Below are 19,312 nucleotides of genomic sequence, written 5' to 3'. Positions count from 1 at the left end.
TATTATGTATCCATTAACAAATTAATGTGGCTGTAAATTATTTTTAGTACTTTTGTCTTTCAACCTTTATAATAGAGCTAAGTGGTTAGCATATTACCATATTACACTATTAGAGTATTCTGGATCTGGTTATATATTTGCCTTTACCAGTGTGTTAATTATGTTTATATGTAGTCATGTTTCTAGCTAACAGCCTTTAATTTCAGCATTTCTTGTAAAGCAGGTCTACTGTTAATGGACTCTCTCAGCTTTTGCTTGTTTACAAAGTCTTTATCTTGCCTTCACTTCTGAAGGACAACTTTGCTGAGTATTCTTAGTTGGCAATTTCTTTCATTTAGCACTTAGAATATCATCCTATTCTCTCCTGCTTCATAAAGTCTCTGCTAAGAAATATGCTGAGAACCAAGTACAAAGATATGAAGGAGCAACCAGGCCCAGGTGGGGCTTGGTAGCTCTTTGACTTAGACCACTGGGGTCCACAGAATTGACTTGCTGAGCACTGCAAGGGCTCTTAAGAGGCTGCAAGTGCTGTTCCAGTCTCCAGCAGTTAGGGACCAGGGCAAATACCAGTAGTGGCCAGAGTCAGTGATACAGACACACTTGGCTGAGGGGGCCAGCTGTAGGCAGCTGTATAGTGGCAGGGGTTGGTTGCAAATACACATGTCGTGCCAAGGCAGGCAGCAAGGGTTGGGGCCAACTACTGGTGTACGGGCAGCTGCAGAGGCCCTGGTTATTGGCATGCACTACCATGGCTGCTGGCTCTTACCGTGGGCTCATGGCAATGGAGGCTGGTGATGGAGATTGGGCCAGGGGCATGCAGGCGCACTAGCTGGATGATGCAAGCAAGTGACAGAAAGACAGAATCACATCTGGGCCCACAAGCAGCTACAGGGACTCTGACCATTGACATGCTTTTCCATGGCTCACAGTCTTCCCCCCAAGCAGGCACATGACAGTGAAGTCTGAGGAGAGATTGTAGGCAAATATGCAGCTAGAGAGGCTAACCCTTAGTACACACAGTGGTAGTGGTTGGTCTCAGGTGGGTCTAGGTGTCTGGGGTCAAGGCTGGTGCTCTGTGCTCAGGCAGCCACAGAGGCCTGCAATGGCTGTCGGTGTGGTTCCTGGGTTCTTGTAGGGTATGGGGATGAGGAGCTGGGAAAGTCTCAGGTAGCTGGTGTCAGTGAACATAAATACCTATGGGATGAAAGCCAGTGAAATATGCACAGCCGTGATGGTTGTGTTGGCCATTAAGTTAGTGAACGGTGAAAGCTGTTGGGTTTATCTGCACAGCAGGTCACTGCGAACCATGATCACCCCCACTAGAGGGCTGCTACTGATAATCCCTGCTTTTCTTCCTTGTTCCTGGCCATCTCTATTTGTCTCTGCTCTGTGATCCCTGGGCAGTGTAGAACCAAGGCAGGACCTTCATGCAGTGCTCTGAAAGGCTGAGGAAGATGGTAGCTCACGTCATTCTTCCTTTCTCTACGAAAGCAACTCTTTCTAGTTGAGATGTTCCTTCCCTGTGCTGAGCAGTGCCAGCTTGGGGGTAGCGGGGGAGGGATGCAATGACGCAAAATAAATGGAGTTGTCTTCCTTCCCTTTTTGGGTGCTTTTTTGCCTCAGGTTTTTTTGTTCCACTATTTTGCTGTTCCACTTTCTTAAGTGGACTCTAGAGATCTTCCAGGTCTGTTTTGTTCATGGATTTCTAATTGCTGATCTTTGTGTGGATGCATAGGCTGGAGTCTCCTGCGCCATCTTGGTGACATCACTCTCTAGTGTACCCCAAGTCCCCTTGTACTCTATATCTGGATCAGTTCAAAGTTGTCTTAGCATCAACTTGGAACTTTAAAAAAAATAACCAACTCATTAATTAATTTCTAGCTTTACCTCATCTGGCCTTCATGCTTGATAAATACTGCTTCTCTGACTTCAAGATTTTGGCTTCTCTTGATCAGAATTTCTTCTCCTGAGCTCACCTGGTCCCTCAGGTTTTCTGTAGCCTTGGATGAGCAATTTAGACACCCATACCAATGCTCGCAAAAAGGCCCTTTGCCAGCCCCTCAAGTTCCCCGTTCTGGTCCTGTTACAATCCTTCAATTTTCCAATGCTCCTCAGCCATTTTTCTCTGTGAGAATGAACACTTTGTACAATATGACTGACTCCTACCATTTTTTTTTTAATTTTGAACTTTTTATTTTGTATTGGGGTATAGCCGATTAACAATGTTGTGATAATTCCAGGTAAACAGCAAAGGGACTCAGCCATATGTATACATGAATCTATTCTCCCCCAAACTCCACTCCCATCCAGGCTGCCATGTAACACTGGGTAGAGTTCCATGTGCTATACAGTAGGCCCTTGCGGGTTATCCATTTGAAATAAGGCAGTGTGTACATGACTATCCCAAACTCCCTAGCTATCCCTTCCCCCCAGGCAACCAAGAGTTCATTTTATAAGTCTGTGAGTCTCTTTCTGTTTTGTAAGTTCATTTGTATTATTTCTTTTTAGATTCCACTTATAAGGGATGTCACATGATATTTCTCCTTCTCTGTCTGACTTACTTCACTCAGTATGACACTCTCTAGGTCCATCCATATTGCTGCAAATCTGATTCCTACCATTTTCATAAATACATTGTAGGGAATGTTGTCCCTACAATAAACATGAATAATGAAGTTTCTAGGCTTCTTTCCCCAACACTCCTAGGCTTACTTTTCTAATATTGTGACTATCAGGACCAAAGATTTTATCCAGTTATTTTCAATAAACCCCAAGCCCTCCATTAATGGAGGAGTAGAATTCATAATTGCCCACCCTGCGTGGGGCCCCTAGTGGGCTCATTTGTATACCTTCTGGAAATGGACCAAGAGGCTTGAACACATCTCTTAACGCATTTCAGGTCATTAGAGATATTGTGACCTCAGGAGAAGTAATGACCCCTATCAGGCCTGGCCATGATTAAGGCTGTATCACTTAGCCTTTTTTTGTCTCCTAAACATTATTTGAGAAATGTCTCATAAACATATATGAGAAACCTATATGCAGGTCAGGAAGCAACAGTTAGAGCTGGACATGGAACAACAGACTGATTCCAAATGGGAAAAGGAGGACATCAAGGCTGTATATTGTCACCCTGCTTATTTAAATCATATGCAGACTACATCATGAGAAATGCTGGGCTGGAAGAAGCACAAGCTGGAATCAAGATTGCCGGGAGAAATATCAATAACCTCAGATATGCAGATGACACTACCCTTATGGCAGAAAGTGAAGAGGAACTAAAAAGCCTCTTGATGAAAGTGAAAGTGGAGAGTGAAAAAGTTGGCTTAAAGCTCAACACTCAGAAAACGAAGGTCATGGCATCTGGTCCAATCACTTCAAGGGAAATAGATGGGGAAACAGTGGAAACAATGTCAGACTTTATTTTTTTGGGCTCCAAAATCACTGCAGATGGTGACTGCAGCCATGAAATTAAAAGAGGCTTACTCCTTGGAAGGAAAGTTATGACCAACCTAGATAGCATATTCAAAAGCAGAGACATTACTTTGCCAACAAAGGTTCGTCTAGTCAAGGCTATGGTTTTTCCAGTGGTCACGTATGGATGTGAGAGTTGGACTTTGAAGAAAGCTGAACGCCGAAGCATTGATGCTTTTGAACTGTGGTGTTGGAGAAGACTCTTGAGAGTCCCTTGGACTGCAAGGAGATCCAACCAGTCCATTCTGAAGGAGATCAGCCCTGGAATTTCTTTGGAAGGAATGATGCTAAAGCTGAAACTCCAGTACTTTGGCCACCTCATGTGAAGAGTTGACTCATTGGAAAAGACTCTGATGCTGGGAGGGATTGGGGGCAGGAGGAGAAGGGGACGACAGAGGATGAAATGACTGAATGGCATCACTGACTCGATGGACATGAGTTTGAGTGAACTCTGGGAGTTGGTGATGGACAGGGAGGCCTGGCATGCTGCGATTCATAGGGTCTCAAAGAGTTGGACATGACTGAGCGACTCAACTGAACTGAAACATTATTTCCCAAGGGACTCAGACCAAAATAGAAGAGCTCCCTTTCCAAGGCTAAATCTTTCTTGTCATGGAAATGTACTTGGAAAGTTTTAGCCAAGGAAAGACAGGAAGAGGAGATATTTCATGGTCTATGGTTAAGTCTAAGTGATAACTCAAGCTTGTAGAAGGGGGATGACTTGGCTGTGACTGGAATCTTCCTTGTTAACTTTTAAACCCAATGTTTGATCAAAACCTTTTACTTATTAGGTAGTATGCATATGGATCTTTGTGTTTAAAACCCCAGAGCCTCTTGACTAACACAGATGGAGAAAATGAAGCAAATGTGATGATAAAAAAAATTAAAAGATAAAGTGACATTTACCCTCAGATTAAGATTTAGCCAGATAGAAGCTACCTATGATCAGCTAATTTGAGGAACAGTTTCTGGCTCTCCACAGACCTACAGAACCATTGACTTTCTCAGTCTTTCTCTGTGATCCAAGGAGAAGTAATCAAGTGCTTCTAAAAGAAATCTGACAGCTGGTGCAGCCCTCCTCCAGTTGGACCTGGTCTCTCTGATAAGTGGAGTTTTCCTGGTGGCTCAGACAGTAAAGAATCCACCTGCAATGCAGGAGACCCAGGTTCAATCCCTGGTGGGGAAGATCCCCTGGAGAAGGGAATGGCAACCCACTCCAGTATTCTTGCCTGGAGAATTCCATGGGCAGGGGAACCTGGTGGTCTACAGTCCATGGGGTCACAAAGAGTTGAACATGACTGAGAGACTAACACTTTCACTTCACTTTTTCTCTAAGTGGTATTGATCCCTTCCTCCTGGGTGCCCACACTGGACCTGGATACTTGTTATACTTTTTTTGGAATTGTTTCCATGCCTGCTTTCCAGAGTGGACTGTGAAAGACCCAAGGGAATCAAAACTTTTCTATCTCCAGCACCAAGAAGTACCTGAAATTTATTTATTATTCTTCTTAATATTTATTGGCTGCATCGGGTCTTAGCTGTGGTGTGCAGACTCTCTGGTTGAGGCGCACAGGCTCAGTAGTTGTGGTAAACCCACCCAGTCACTTTATGGCATGAATCTTGGTTCCCCAACCAGGGATTGAACCTACACCCCCTACACTGCAAGGTGGATCCCTAACCTCTGCACCACCAGGGAGTCCCAGGAACTGGAATTTAGACAGTCAGTGTTAATTGTGAAGATGAAAAGGCCTCCAAAAAGGGACCAGAACTAAGAGATTCTCTCTCACGGCCACCTTTGAATTAGAACAGAGAGGATTATCAGAAGGAACCAGATTTCCCACAGAAATCACTAAGACTTGACCTACAACCACCACTGCTCCTGCTGCTAAGTCACTTCAGTCGTGTCTGACCCTGTGCGACCCCATAGACGGCAGCCCACCAGGCTCCCCCGTCCCTGGGATTCCCCAGGCAAGAGTACTGGAGTGGGTTCCATTTCTTTCTCCAATGGATGAAAGTGAAAAGCAAAAGTGAAGTCGCTCAGTCATGTCCAACTCTTAGCGACCCCATGGACTGCAGCCCACCAGGCTCCTCCGTCCATGGGATTTTCCAGGCAAGAGTACTGGAGTGGGGTGCCATTGCCTTCTCCGAGAACCATCACAAATAAGTACAAATAAAAAACCTGAAAAGTACCTGGACTTCAAGGAATGCAGCTGGGATGAAAACAATGATTCCCAACTAGAAAGGCTCCCAGAGACAGGATTTCATAGGTCATTGCTAGAGGACAGAGACCCTTGTAAAGCTGAATTTATAGAAATGTACGTGGAGGCTAATGGAGCAGAACCACGTATATTCCAAGCTTGGAAGTTCATGATAACTTTTTGTTTATTATTACAACTTTTTGTCTCTTATTACTAATTTTTTTTGCGGGGTGGGGGTGAGAGGGTTCTGGAATTAGTGATAAATAACTACAAGACATGAGCAAGCCTTTGATAAAGATCTTTAACACAGTCAAAGTGATCCTGGGAAAAGTGAGCTTTCCACTACGTATCCAGTCAGAAAGAACAAAGGCTATTCTCTGAACATGACACTGAGCTTGTAACAACAATTCTCTCAATGGAAATGGAAACTGAACACTATCATTTATTAGCTCTGTGATTTTGTCAATCATTCACCCTCTCTTTGCCCCTGTTTCCTATCTGAAATTTGACATGACAAAACTTGTCTGAAAGAGGGGTTATGAAGCATAAGTGTGAAAATGTATGGGAATATTCTTAGTTGTGACCTGGTCCATGATAGGTGCTCAGTACATAGATTCCAACTCCACAGAGAAGTGGCCCCCCAGAATATAGTGGGTGACTTGTGGCAGAGGTCACTACCTCACTGCCAGATATAACTGTAAGCTGATTTTTGTGGCTCCCAGGTAAGAGACCCAGGGACTTCTAACATCAGCTTCTTCTCTCTGTTATGCTTTCCCTTCTTCTTCTTTTTTTTTTTTTTCTGATTTAAATGTGTTTTTTTTTAATTGGGGTATAGTTTGCTTTACAATGTTGTGTTAGTTTCTGCTGTACAACAAAGTGAATCAGCTATATGTGTACATATACCACCCCCCCTTCTTGGGTTTCCCTCCCACACCCCGCCCATCTGTTCTCTTTGTTCCCTGACCCTGACTGCATCCAGAGACCATGCATCAGTGAAATCAAACAGCCGTCATAACTTTGAAGTAACCTGGTAGAGGATGAACAAACAGGGAGTGATCACTAGAGGGTAGGGTGAAGGGCATGAAGGAGGAGCGGTGAGAGATGGAAATAACACAAGACCGGGTCCCGTCTGGTCTTGGGATCCATGCCTCAGATTGCAGAAGTTTTGATTTTGCAGTCCGTTGGACGATTACCATGAAAATCCTGATTTCTAGGGTTTTTCTGTGAAAAATGAGAAGATCGTGCAAGTCCAATTCACATTCCCTCGTGGCAAGAATCTATTGCAGCCAAGGAGGAGCTAACAAAGGAGGTGGGGTGGCCCAGCCCTTCTCAAACTTGACAGTTGCCTCCCCTCCTTTCATCTGCCCTGTATCCCATCTGAATACTGGTTTCCATCTCTTATCTCCATGTGTTACTTGCTTCTCTTTGCCAATTGTACTGTTGACACAGTAGGGAGGTACCAGAAAAGATAAGATCGGTTTGAGTGTTAGAAAGATAATCTTGGAAGCTGAAGGATTTGTTACTGTGACAGAGAGATAGAGAGAAAAGAAGGATGAAAGATCAAAAGTAGAAATATCAGCTTAGAGACTGCAAAGTTTAAACATTATAAACATTCCAACTGGGCAGTAGTCCTGGAGGTGGGGAGAGAGAGGACAGATTCCAGAGATAGTCTGGGAGTAAAATTGAGGGAGTCAGCGACTGAATGTGGAGGGAGAATGAAGGAAAGGGAGCAAATGGAGAAATTCAGGGCTCAAAATAAATCAATGCCATGCATGGGGATCATTATTACAACAATTTTTGTTTAGTAGTAGAAAAACAGAAATCAAGTGGGTGCCCATCAGTGGAAAATGGTTGAATATACCATGGTTTGTCCATACTCTGGGACATTGTGTTGCCATTGTCAGAAATACTTCAGGTCCATACTATCTGCCATGGAGGGATTTCCTCTGAGTGTGCGTGTGTGTGTGTGTGTGCCAAGTCATTTCCATTGTATCCGACTCTTTGCAACCCTATGGACTACGCCAGGTTCCTCTGTCCACTAGACTTTCCAGGCAAGGCTATGCCTTTCTCCAGGGGATCTCCCCTACCCAGGGATCGAACCCACGTCTCTTACGTCTTCTGCATTGGTAGGCGAGTTCTTTACCACTAGAGCCACCTGGGAAGCCCTGTGAGTGTACTTAGGTGAAATGCACTGACGAACATAGATGATTCCATTAACAAAAACACAACAACCCCCAAATCTTCATGTGTATGTATATGCAGATAGGTATGTATGCATTCATATATACATATGTGAGTATGTGCATGTGTCTGTGTGCATGTATGTGTGTGTGTATATTTGATTACGAGTATATGAACAAAGGAAGAAGGATGAGAAACATTGATAAAATGTGGGAGTCAGTGGAGGATGAAGGAAGTTGAAAAGCAAGAAGGAAACCACTATAGTTAGAAAATGTGGTCTTTGAATTTTTAAAGCATGTATATTTTATTCTTGTCAAATTGCATATGTGTGTGTAACTGTAGAAAAGGTGCATGAAATGTTTATATGGAACTTGAGGGAACCCAACCAATTTTAACTTCTTAGAGTTATAGATTATAACATTGGTTTAAAACCCCCACAAAATGTGAACCTAAAACTGCTGAAAAAATGAAGTGTTTTAATTTTGTAAAAACCCACAATAGACATCTTCTCATTGTAGACAGGCACAAATCGAGGTATATTTTTCAGTTATCTTAACATTCCTCTCATTTTCCGTTTAAATCCTGCCATGGTTGTTTACCATCTGGGTGAACTTAGGCCAATTTACTTTATCTCTCTCTTTCAGCCTGATTTTTCTTATTTGAGAAAGGGGAAAGACCATCTTAACCCTGAAAGGTTGTTGTTAGGATCAAATAAAAGAATATCCATAAAGTGCCTGGGAGGCTTTCCTCAGATGGAAGCTACTATTTTTTAATACTTTTAGAAAACACTTTACCCCTACCCTGCTCACAAGAGTGAACATGATGTATGATTCCAGCCATGACCTTCTGTTCCTCCCCGACCTCCTCTGAAACTTATCTGTTTAGCTCCAGCGATAACACTCCCTCCTCTTTTCTCTAGACTTTAATCAGTCACTTTAGGCCAAGGAAGGGATTCTGCCCACTGGCCAGTGAGCGAGCATCACAGTTTCTTTCTCATCCTGTTTTTAGCTGATCAGACTTCTTAGTCCAATACTTAGCATCAAATTCAAAGTCATTTTCAAGTCTCCTTATCACGTTTAACAGATGGAAGCTTTCCCAGGGGACAAGTGTTTTCTAGTTTGGCAAGTTTTATTTTTGCACCTTTTGCTCACAATGTAAAGAAAAAGATGAAGCAAAGGTGGGATTTAGGAGTGATAGCATTACTAAGTGCTAGGTAATAATTAATATACTTACAGAGTCATCCTCCTTCCCAACCCCATCAAAATAGAATAGAAATTATTTGGACTTTTGATACAAATAGGGTCAAATTGATTTACAGGAACTAAAATCACTTTATTTTTATTTTATTTTATTTTTTTACTTTACAATATTGTATTGGTTTTGCCATACATCAACATGCATCCGCCACGGGGGTACATGTGTTCCCCCTCCCACCTCCCTCCCCATACCATCCCTCTGGGTCATCCCAGTGCACCAGCCCCAAGCTTCCTGTATCCTGTATCAAACCTGGACTGACGATTTGTTTCTTATATGATACTATACATGTTTTAATGCCATTCTCCCAAATCATCCCCCCTCCCCCTCCCACAGAGTCCAAAAGACTGTTCTACACATCTGTGTCTCTTTTGCTATCTCAAATCCAGGGTTGTTATTACCATCTTTCTAAATTCCATATATATGCATTAGTATACTGTATTGGTGTTTTTCTTTCTGGCTTACTTCACTCTGTATAATAGGCTCCAGTTTCATCCACCTCATTAGAACTGATTCAAATGTATTCTTTTTAGTGGCTGAGTAATACTCCATTGTGTATATGTACCACAGCTTTCTTATCCATTCATCTGCTGATGGACATCTAGGTTGCTTCCATGTCCTGGCTATTATAAACAGTGCTGCGATGAACACTGGGGTACACATGTCTAAAATCACTTTATATTTGCATAATGTTTTATTATCTCCACTGCTGCAGAAACCAGAAGTACTGAGATATTTCAGGTAAAGCTGTACTGTGTCCCTGTTGAAGTTTACTTAAGGTGTTTCTGTTTTACTTTTAGCTAAGAAATTCCATTTAAGTCTGGAAAAAAAAATTGTCATCTTGTCTATTTAGTTCTAAAATAAATCATTGATAAAGGGAAAATATATAAATAAGTTTACAAACGTAAATCACAATTAATTGAAAACTTTCCTCAAAATTTGTTTGATACATAATACCTTAGAATAGGACTGTCCTGCTGCTGCTGCTGAGTCACTTCAGTTGTGTCCAACTCTGTGCGACCCCATAGATGGCAGCCCATCAGGCTCCCCCGTCCCTGGGATTCTCCAGGCAAGAACACTGGAGTGGGTTGCCATTTTCTTCTCCAATGCATGAAAGTGGAAAGTGAAAGTAAAGTCGCTCAGTCGTGTCTGACTCTTAGCAACCCCATGGACTGCAGCCCACCAGGCTCCTCCATCCATGGGATTTTCCAGGCAAGAGTACTGGAGTGGGGTGCCACTGCCTTCTCCGAGGACTGTCCTAGCCCAGAGCTTTTCATAAAGAACCACAGGGGTTCTTTTATAATGAGGAGTTAGACTTTGAGTACTTCTTGGTCTGTTTTGTGTTTTGTTTTGTTTTTTCTTTTTTGTGTAAGAATTCTGAATACAGTTTCCTCTTTTTTTTTTTTGTCTCTAAATTATACTTTAATCTTCAAACAGAGTACTTTAAATATTTTAGAAAGTAAACCTTCAGATGTGGCCACTTCTGGGTAAAAATTCTATTCCATTTGGTTTCCCATGATTAATAGAAAAAACAGAAACCAACATTTACTGTTTATTATGCCTCAGGCATTGTTCCGAACAGAGTTCCTTCTTCAACCTTGGCACCACGGAAACTTTGGACTGGATGATTCTTCGCTGTTTGGGGCTGTCCTGTACCTTGAATCCCGCTCAACAGCATCCCTGATCTCTATCCACCACGTCCCAATAGCACATGTCTGTCCTTCCTCCACCAGTTGTGGCAACCCAAACGTCTCTAGACATTGTCAAATGTCCTTTGCAGGGCAAAATCACCCCAGGTAAGCATCCTCCACTGTTGCAGACACTTTTTCATTTTATTTACTCTTTACAACAGAGACTATGAGAGTTTACATTATTTTTTCCAAGGTTACATAGTGGGTTAATGAGTGGATTCCTGGGATTCAAATTCCAGTTGGTCGAATTCCATAGTTCCTCCTTTAGAGATCATGCTGGGAGGTGGGGGGAGTTGGGAAGAAAAGAAATGAAAAAGATTTCTTAAAACACAAAAATTAATAGGTTTTTAAATTTTTATGTTTCAAGAAATAGGTTCAATAAAAATTATTCTGAATGCTATCCCGAATACTTTCTACATCTTCAAACCTCATTATCATCCCTATGTGCTTTTTTAGCTGAAAAGTCAACCCCCAGCCCTTTCTCCTAACAAATATCTCATTTTTTCCTGAGAGATAAAAGTTGTCCAGCATGAGTTTTTTCCAGCTTTTTTTCTCTTCATTTCAAAGTTTTCCAGCACCTAACCCGTCCTTTCCCATCTTTCTTTCTAAGGCCAACCCCTCTGCCTATACCTAGATCTCACCTCCTCCCTTCTCTCCAACATCGGTACAAATTGCCCCTATGACAAGTCTTCAGTTCTTCCCTAGGCCTGAGAACATGCTTCTCTCTTTGTAATGGTTAATTTTATGTGTCACCTTGAGTAGGCCATACCTGCTCTAAAGTTCTTTGGTCAAATATTATTCTAGTGAGTGCTATGAAGGTATTTTTTAGATGTGATTAGAAATCAGTAGACTGTGAGTAGAACAGATTACACTCCATAAAAGGGGTGGGCCTTGTCCAACTGGTCAAAAGTTGGCCTCTCTGAAAGAAGAAATTCTAGGGACTCAAACTGCAATTGTGTTTTTGTTTTTTTATCTTTTTTTTTTTCTTGTGAAGGGAGCTTTTTAAATTTTGTTTGTATTTATTATTCATTTATTTTTGGTTGTGCCGGCTCTTCCTTGCTGTGCTCAGGCTTTCTCTGGTCGCTGGGAGCAGGGGCTGCTCTGAGTTGCAGTGCGTGGGCTTCTCATAGCAATGGCGTCTCTTGTCGCAGGACACAGGCTCTAGTCGCATGGGCTTCAGAAGTTGTGGTATGTGGTCTCAGTAGTTCTGGCACATGGAATTAGTTGCTGCACAGCATGTGGAATCTTCCTGGACCAGGGATCAAACTTGTGTCCCCTGCATTGGCAGGCGGATTCTTATTGTACCACCAGGGAAGTCTGAATTGCAGCTCTTGTCTGGGTCTTCAGCCTGCCAGCCTACCCTGAAGATTTTGGATTTGCCAAGCCTCCATAATGACATAAGCCAATTCCTCAAAGTATATCTTTCTCCCTCTATATACACCCTATTTGCTCTATTTCTCTGGAGAACACTAACACACTCCTTTTCCTTAAAAAAAAAAAAAAAAAAGACTTGAAACTGCCTTGTGTCTAAGCTAACATGGCTCCTTCTCTACAAAGTCAGCACTACGATGCTCTCTCCTGCTGACCACTCTTGTAGTCAGCATAAGGAGGTGTTTGAAACGCTGGGGCTTTTTGCTTTGTGAAACAAGGACTTTATCTATCTCATTATTGCGTTTCCAACATTTGTCTAGCACAATAACTTGAATGTTGTGGATACTTGAGCTTACTCATTTGAAATGTCAAGTCTTTTCTCTAAGTAAGGCTGAAAAACAACTGAGAAAAATGCAACAATAAACATTTCCTTTCATATTTCTGGACTTAAATGTTAGAATTTGAACTCTGTTTATTAAAAACATTCTTGTTGGGCAATTTAGTCCTCTTTTCTCTCAAAAAATGTTTTTCAGAGGTTCAATAAAAGATTGACCCAAATGCAGAACAGGATTAGAAAAATCAATCCCCACATCTGATGAGTGGCTGGTGGACACTTCTATTTTACTACTACAAGTTTAACTCCTTTGTTTCTGTCCATAGTGCCTAGAATGCCCTTATAAAATTAGAACATTAGGAAAAGTTTGAGTTAATTATGTTTAATTAGATTTTTTTTAAGTCAATAAGGAGAAAAAAGAAACACGGTCAGAGAAGGAGTATTACTGTTGTTACTGAAAAAAGTTATGTTGGTTGGAATTTTGACCTTTAGGCTGAAAATAAGAAAGTGAGTTTTAAAACAGAAACATATTTTTAGGGAATAAGAAAGAGTTTTTAAAAAATTCAGTGGGAACTTAGCATTGAGTTTTTAAAATAAGAATTTAGCAATACTCAGAGTGCTCTAAATTGAAAAGAGAAAAAAAATTTACAAAATACACCATAAATCAAATCACTTCCATTTTTATATTTGTTTTATTTTTATAGTCCTTGCCCATTTATATAAATTTATAATTTTTCCAACAATATATTATGAAATCTTTCAAACAAATCACTCTATCCATCTTATTTTTGTTTTAAATACATTTCAAAGTAAGTTGCAGACAACAGTATACTTTACTATGACCAAATGGGATTTGTTCCAGATATGCGAGGCTAGTTGAACATTCAAAAATCAATTAATGTAATACATCACATCAACAGGTTAAAGAAGAAAATCATATAATCATATCAATAGATGTTTGAAAAAAATTTGACAAATTCAACATTCATTCATGATCAAAACTCTCAGCAAACTGGGGATGCAGAATAACTGCCTTAACTTAATAAAGAACATCTATTTTAAAAACCTATAGCTAGGCTTATACTTAATGATAAGAAACTAAATGCTTCCTTCTAAAACTAAGAGCAAAGATGCCTCTTTTCCTATTCAGCATCATACAGGAAATCCTAGCTAATGCATTGGAACAAGAAAATAAAAAGTATACAGAATGGAAGGGAAGAAATGAAACAGTCTTTATTCCCAGATGGCATAAATGCCTATGTAGAAAATACCCAAAAAATCAATCAAAAAACTGCTGGCAATTGTGAATAAGGCTGCTACAAACATTCATGTAAAGATTTCTGTGTGGGCATGTTTCCAACTCATTTAGGTAAATACTTGGGAGCGCAATTACTGGACTTTAAGGAGCCTATGTTTATCTTTGTAAAAACTGTTGACCTGTCTTCCAAAGTACACAAAAAGGCTACATGTGGTACTTGATGAACTGAATTATGTTCCCCCAAAATTCAAATGTTGAAGCTCTCACCCCCAAGCTGACTGTATTTGGTGATAAGACATTTGCAGGAGTAATTAAGGTTAAACAAAGTCGTAAGTATGGGCCCTAATTGGATATCACTGGTGTCCTTAAAAGAGAGGAAAAGACACCAGGACTCTCTCATTCGCTCTCTCTTTCTCCACACGTGCCCAGACAAGAGGCCACGTGAGGAAAAAGCAATATGGCGACCATCAACAACCCGGGAAGAAAGATCTCACCAAACACCAACACTGTTGGCACTTTGATATTGGCCTTCTGGCCCCCAAAACTGTGAGGAAAAAACAGTTGCTGTTTAAGCCACCCAGATTGTGTTATCTTCTTATGGTGCCCTGAAGAGAGAAATGCATGGTATGATTCCAAATATCAGCTATCTGAAAAAGGAGAGACTATATAGACAATATAGTCCAATAGCCTTGTATGGATATGAGAGTTGGACCATAGAGAAGGCTGAGCACTGAAGAATTGATGCTTTTGAACTGTGATGCTGAAGAAGACTCTTGAGAGTCCTTGATAGCAAGGAGATCAAACCAGTAATCCTAAAGGAAATCAACCCTGAATATTCATTGGAAGGACTGATGCTGAAGCTGAAGCTCCAATACTTTGGCCACCTGATGAAGAGCTGACTCACTGGAAAAGACCCTGATGCTGGAAAAGATTGAGGGCAGGAGAAGAGGGAACAAAGGATGATATGATTGGATGGCATCATTGAGTCAATGGATGTGAGTTTGAGAAAACTTTGGGAGATAGTGAAGGACAGGGAAGCCTGGCTTGCTGCAGTCAACGGGGTCACAAAGAGTTGGACATGACTTAGCAACTGAACAACAATAGAGATGATAGGAACATCAGTGATTGCCAGAGGTTTGGGCAAAGGGAGGGAAATTTGAGTACGTGGAATCTGGGGCATTTTGGGGACCATGAAACTATTCTATACAATACCATAATAATGGATTCATGAGCTTATGCATTTATCAAAACCCATGCAACTGACAACACAGAGAATGAGCCCTAATGTAAACTATGGACTTAGGTTAATAATAATGTATAAATATTGGTCCACCAATGTTAACAAATGCTTCACACTAATGCAATGTGTTAATCACAGGTGAGACTTTATGCAAGAGTTACTTTCTCTGCAGTTTTTCTGTAAACCTAAAGCTACCCTAAAAAATAAAATTTATTAAGACATTAAAAATGAATATTCTTAATATTAAAATTAGTATCAAATATAACTACCTATTTTTTCTTCACAAATATGTGTACTGTAATATAATACTCATGTTTTCCAGTTGTTTATCATGTTCTTAAAAATATTTTTCTGCATTGCTGTTGACATTTTAAAGTTAAGGATTTTTTGTTTGTTTACAGAAGACTTACCCCAAGTCAGCTAAAAATGTAGCATATTTGTGACCTAATGGTGATAACTCTGGTCCACTTTTTAAAAAAAAAATAGATTTATCTATTTATTTTTTGGCTGCTTTTAGTCTTCTTTGCCATGTGGAGGCTTTCTTGGTTGCGGTGATCGAAGGCTGCTCTCTAGTTGCGGTGCACATGCTTCTCCCCTTGCAGGGGCTTCTCTTGAGGGGCATATAGGGGCTCAAGACTCTGGAGTATGGGATCACTAGTTGCGGTGCATGGGCTTAGTTGCCCTTCTATAGGATCTTAGTTCCCGGACCAGGCATTGAACCTGTGTCCACTGTATCGGCAGATAGATTCCTAACAAATGGACCACCAGGAAAGTCCTTGATCAACTTTTTAAAGAAAAATAACATTCACCTTGAATATCTGAAAGCACTGCATATTTAGTTATTTTCACTTCTGCTCTGAGTCTCCACGTGAAGAGGTTGAAAATAAAGAAAGAAGTCAGAGCCATCCACATCCCCTTAGAAAGTAGCTATGCGTCACCACGATGGTGCAAGCCTGCCTGCCAACTAGAACCTTGTTGGAGGTGATGGTGGTTGCCAGGAACCATGTGCTGTGCTGTGCTTAGTCGACCCCCATGGAGTCGAGCCCACCAGGCTCCTCTGTTCATGGGGATTCTCCAGGGAAGAACACTGGAGTGTGTTGCCATACTGTCCTCCAGGGGATCTTCCCAACCCAGGGAGCAAACCCAGGTCTCCTGCATTGCAAGCAAATTCTTTACCATCTGAGCCACCAGGGAAGCCCCCAGGAACCATATATGCCCCAAATCACATACTCCCCTTTCATCAGAGACATTAAGGAAAGGTTATGAATTTGTTCATATTGAGTGTCTACAAAACTTAAAGCACACATTATCCCTTCTAAATCAATTCTCAGGACCACTCAACCTTTTACCACCCTTTTCCTCTCCAACTCCTTTTCCTTAGTTTTTATCCTTGGTCCTGCTCTGATCTCTCAACTTCCTTTTATCTTCCCTTTGCTACATTCCATATCATTTTTTCCAATATATCTTCCAGTTTACTTTATATCATGTGTTGTTAAAGCCATCTATTGATGCTTTTGTAATTTTATTTCAGAGAATTTCAAAATTCTCCAAACACATATATTTGCAATAAATAAAGTATAATAAGTGCCAATGGTCCCATTGCCCTGCTTCAATAAGTGTCTTTTTTTCACTTTTACTCCTATATATTTTCTCCACAACAAAGTATTATTTATAGCAAATCTGGTAATCTTCTTTCAAGACTGCTGTTAATCCTACATGTCGCTACCACTCCTTGATAGTCATTCCTTGGCCTCTGCTCGTTTGTTCTCCTCTTAGAGACTCTATCTGAGTCTTAGGGTGTAGTGAGGAAAGGTGGGGAAAGTGTGACATACCCAGGCAGAGAGAAGAAACTGGCACTAGAGGTCTCAGGGTTGTTGCCTCTCCTGGGAGTCCTGTGGCACAATGATCAGTTTGTAATTAGAGTGTAATAGTGACCTCTGTCATAAACCATTTGTTTTATTCTGTCCCTGGGTCACTCCTCTGGGTCCATGGCTTTGTGGCTCAAGAAGTTGCTCATCTGAATCCTTTTACTGTATATGCATTGAAATACTTTCAAAAAAAAAAAGACCTCAAATAATTCCTTGTGATACATTTCTGAGGAAAATGAGTGGACGAAGACACGTGAGCAAGAATCCAGGAGAATCAGACCAGCAGAGACGGCAGACAATTTTAACATGAACTTTGTCATTTTATCATTATAATTCTGTTAAGTTTTGCTATACATATTTTGAGGCTCTGTTTTAAGATACTGATTTCTTTTAGTTGGGATGCTTAGTCCTCTTACATTTAATGTGATTACTGACATGATTTTAAGTCCATCATCTTAGTATTTGTTTTCTACTTGTTCTGTGTGCTCTGCTCTTCTTTTACTGGATTTTTTTGTATTAATCAAATATTTTCTTCCTATTTTATCTATCCTTTATACTAACTTGAGATGTTTTGATGATGTAGGGGATAAATTGCTAACTCAAAAACCTGTATACCAAAATTCACATAGGCACAGTTCTTACTTTTGTACTTTTGCACTGTAGTTATTATTTTTCTATGTGAAATAATTTGGCCTCCTAGTACAAGGTATATGTGGGTGGTATAACTGTGTAGGAGTAGATGCGTGGGGGGCTATGTGTGGTGTATATGTGAATGTATTGCATATATGCATATGTGTACATGTATGCTTGCACATGTGTCTGCATGTATAGTGTGCCAAGCGAGTGCTGCCTTTAATTCCTAAATAACTAGGTGATGAATTTTAAGAGCACATTTCATAATTTAATGACATCACTTTATTAATTTCTGAATACAATGAAGTAATTCATTAAAGGACAGCAGACTGGTCTTTCAGAATAAATGGTTCTGTCAAACTGCTTTAACTTGTAAGCCAGAATTTAACTCAAGTATTTGAAGAAAAAAGTTGTGCATTCATAAGATCTCTCAAGGGGCAGATATGAATGATGTCCTAATTTAATTCAGCATGTATTTCCATAAACTCTTACAGCAAAATTCATAAAACATAGTAAGATATCATGTCAGCCACTTCTAGCATGGGAGAAATATACGCTGTTTTGGTTTCACGTCAACTTTTTTTTTTTTTTGACTGATTTCTTAAGGAAATACCTTCCTCTCCCTCCGGTAATATGTGTAAACTTTGTTTGGAAAGCTTCAGGGGAAGGGAGGTTTTAAGGGAGGTCTGGAGCAGACTGCCTGGAGAACTTACTTCCCTTGGTGATTGATATGATCCAGGCTTACAGCATGCAGGTATGATGCAAGTCTGTGCATGTGTAGAGATTATGTTTAACCAAGAGTTTTCTTGATGAAGGAATGAAATTGAATTCTGGGGAATTTTGAGAAATAATTCTGCGAGGTATAATTATAACTAAGGTCTCTTTGATGTGGCCAAGTTCTTTTCTATTAGCAGTGTTATATTAATTTATTTTACCTTGATTTTGGTACTGTGATAAAGACAAAAAAAAAAAAAACCCACTGTCATCCAATACATTAATTCACAGTTTTTAAGTACTTGTAGTCCTGGGTTTTCTGCCAGGCACCATGGGCAATCTAACATGAAAAAGTCTGGGCTACTGTATAAGGAAGACACAGTCTAGTAGAGGGAGCTATAATATGAGCATAGATAACTATAGGATAAAGTAGAAAGAGACAGGCACCTCAAATTTGCACAGCAGAGGCTGGGATTGATCAAAGAAAGCCTCATGAAAGAGAGGACATTGGAGCTGGGCCCTAAAGGATGAGCAGAAATTTGATAGCCACTGATAAAGTGGATGGTGTTTTTAGGGGCAGACACACGGCTAAAAGTACAGTAGTGGATTTAGAGGAAAAGAAACAATTCTGTTTTGTTGGTATACAAAGTGCAAGAGAAAGCAGTAGCAGATAATTCAGGAAAGATAAGATGGACTATACTGAGGAGGATGTTAAATGCCAAGCTACCATTATTACCAACGAAACGATTAACTGTTTATTATTCCCCTCACTATGTGTTACAAGTAGGACCAGCTGCTGTGTGGACATATAGAAGAAGGAAACATGGTCTATATGCAGCTAGGAAATAAAATATAGTTCAGTTCCTCCAATTTTAAATTGTCTCCACCCTTTTTAACATTATAAATATTTTGGTTTTTAAAATGCCCTGTTTACATTAATATTTAGTTATGGGAATTCTTGGTGATCTAGTGGTTAAACCTCTGCACTCCCAATGCAGAGCGGGTCCAGGTTTGATCCCTGGGTGAGGTACTCAATCTCACATGCTGCAACTAAGACCCAGTGTAGCCAAATTAATTAATTTAAAATTTAGCTAAG

At 40.5% G+C, this 19,312-nt stretch overlaps 1 long non-coding RNA gene across 1 annotated transcript in view; it reads left to right on the top strand.

Annotated features, from left to right (window-relative positions):
• The window catches only part of LOC129619681 (uncharacterized), a 30,025-nt gene that overhangs the window by 9,843 nt on the left and 870 nt on the right, over window positions 1–19,312 (top strand). Inside the window, exon 2 of the long non-coding RNA XR_008698035.1 lies at window positions 10,674–10,903. This is a non-coding gene — a long non-coding RNA (uncharacterized LOC129619681). The remainder of the gene's footprint in view (window positions 1–10,673; window positions 10,904–19,312) is intronic.

Source organism: Bubalus kerabau, chromosome 9 (assembly GCF_029407905.1).
Source record: "Bubalus kerabau isolate K-KA32 ecotype Philippines breed swamp buffalo chromosome 9, PCC_UOA_SB_1v2, whole genome shotgun sequence".
In the NCBI taxonomy this organism is placed as follows: Eukaryota; Metazoa; Chordata; class Mammalia; order Artiodactyla; family Bovidae; genus Bubalus; species Bubalus kerabau.
Note: the sequence above shows the minus strand (reverse complement) of the source record. Positions and strands in the feature narration are given on the sequence as shown.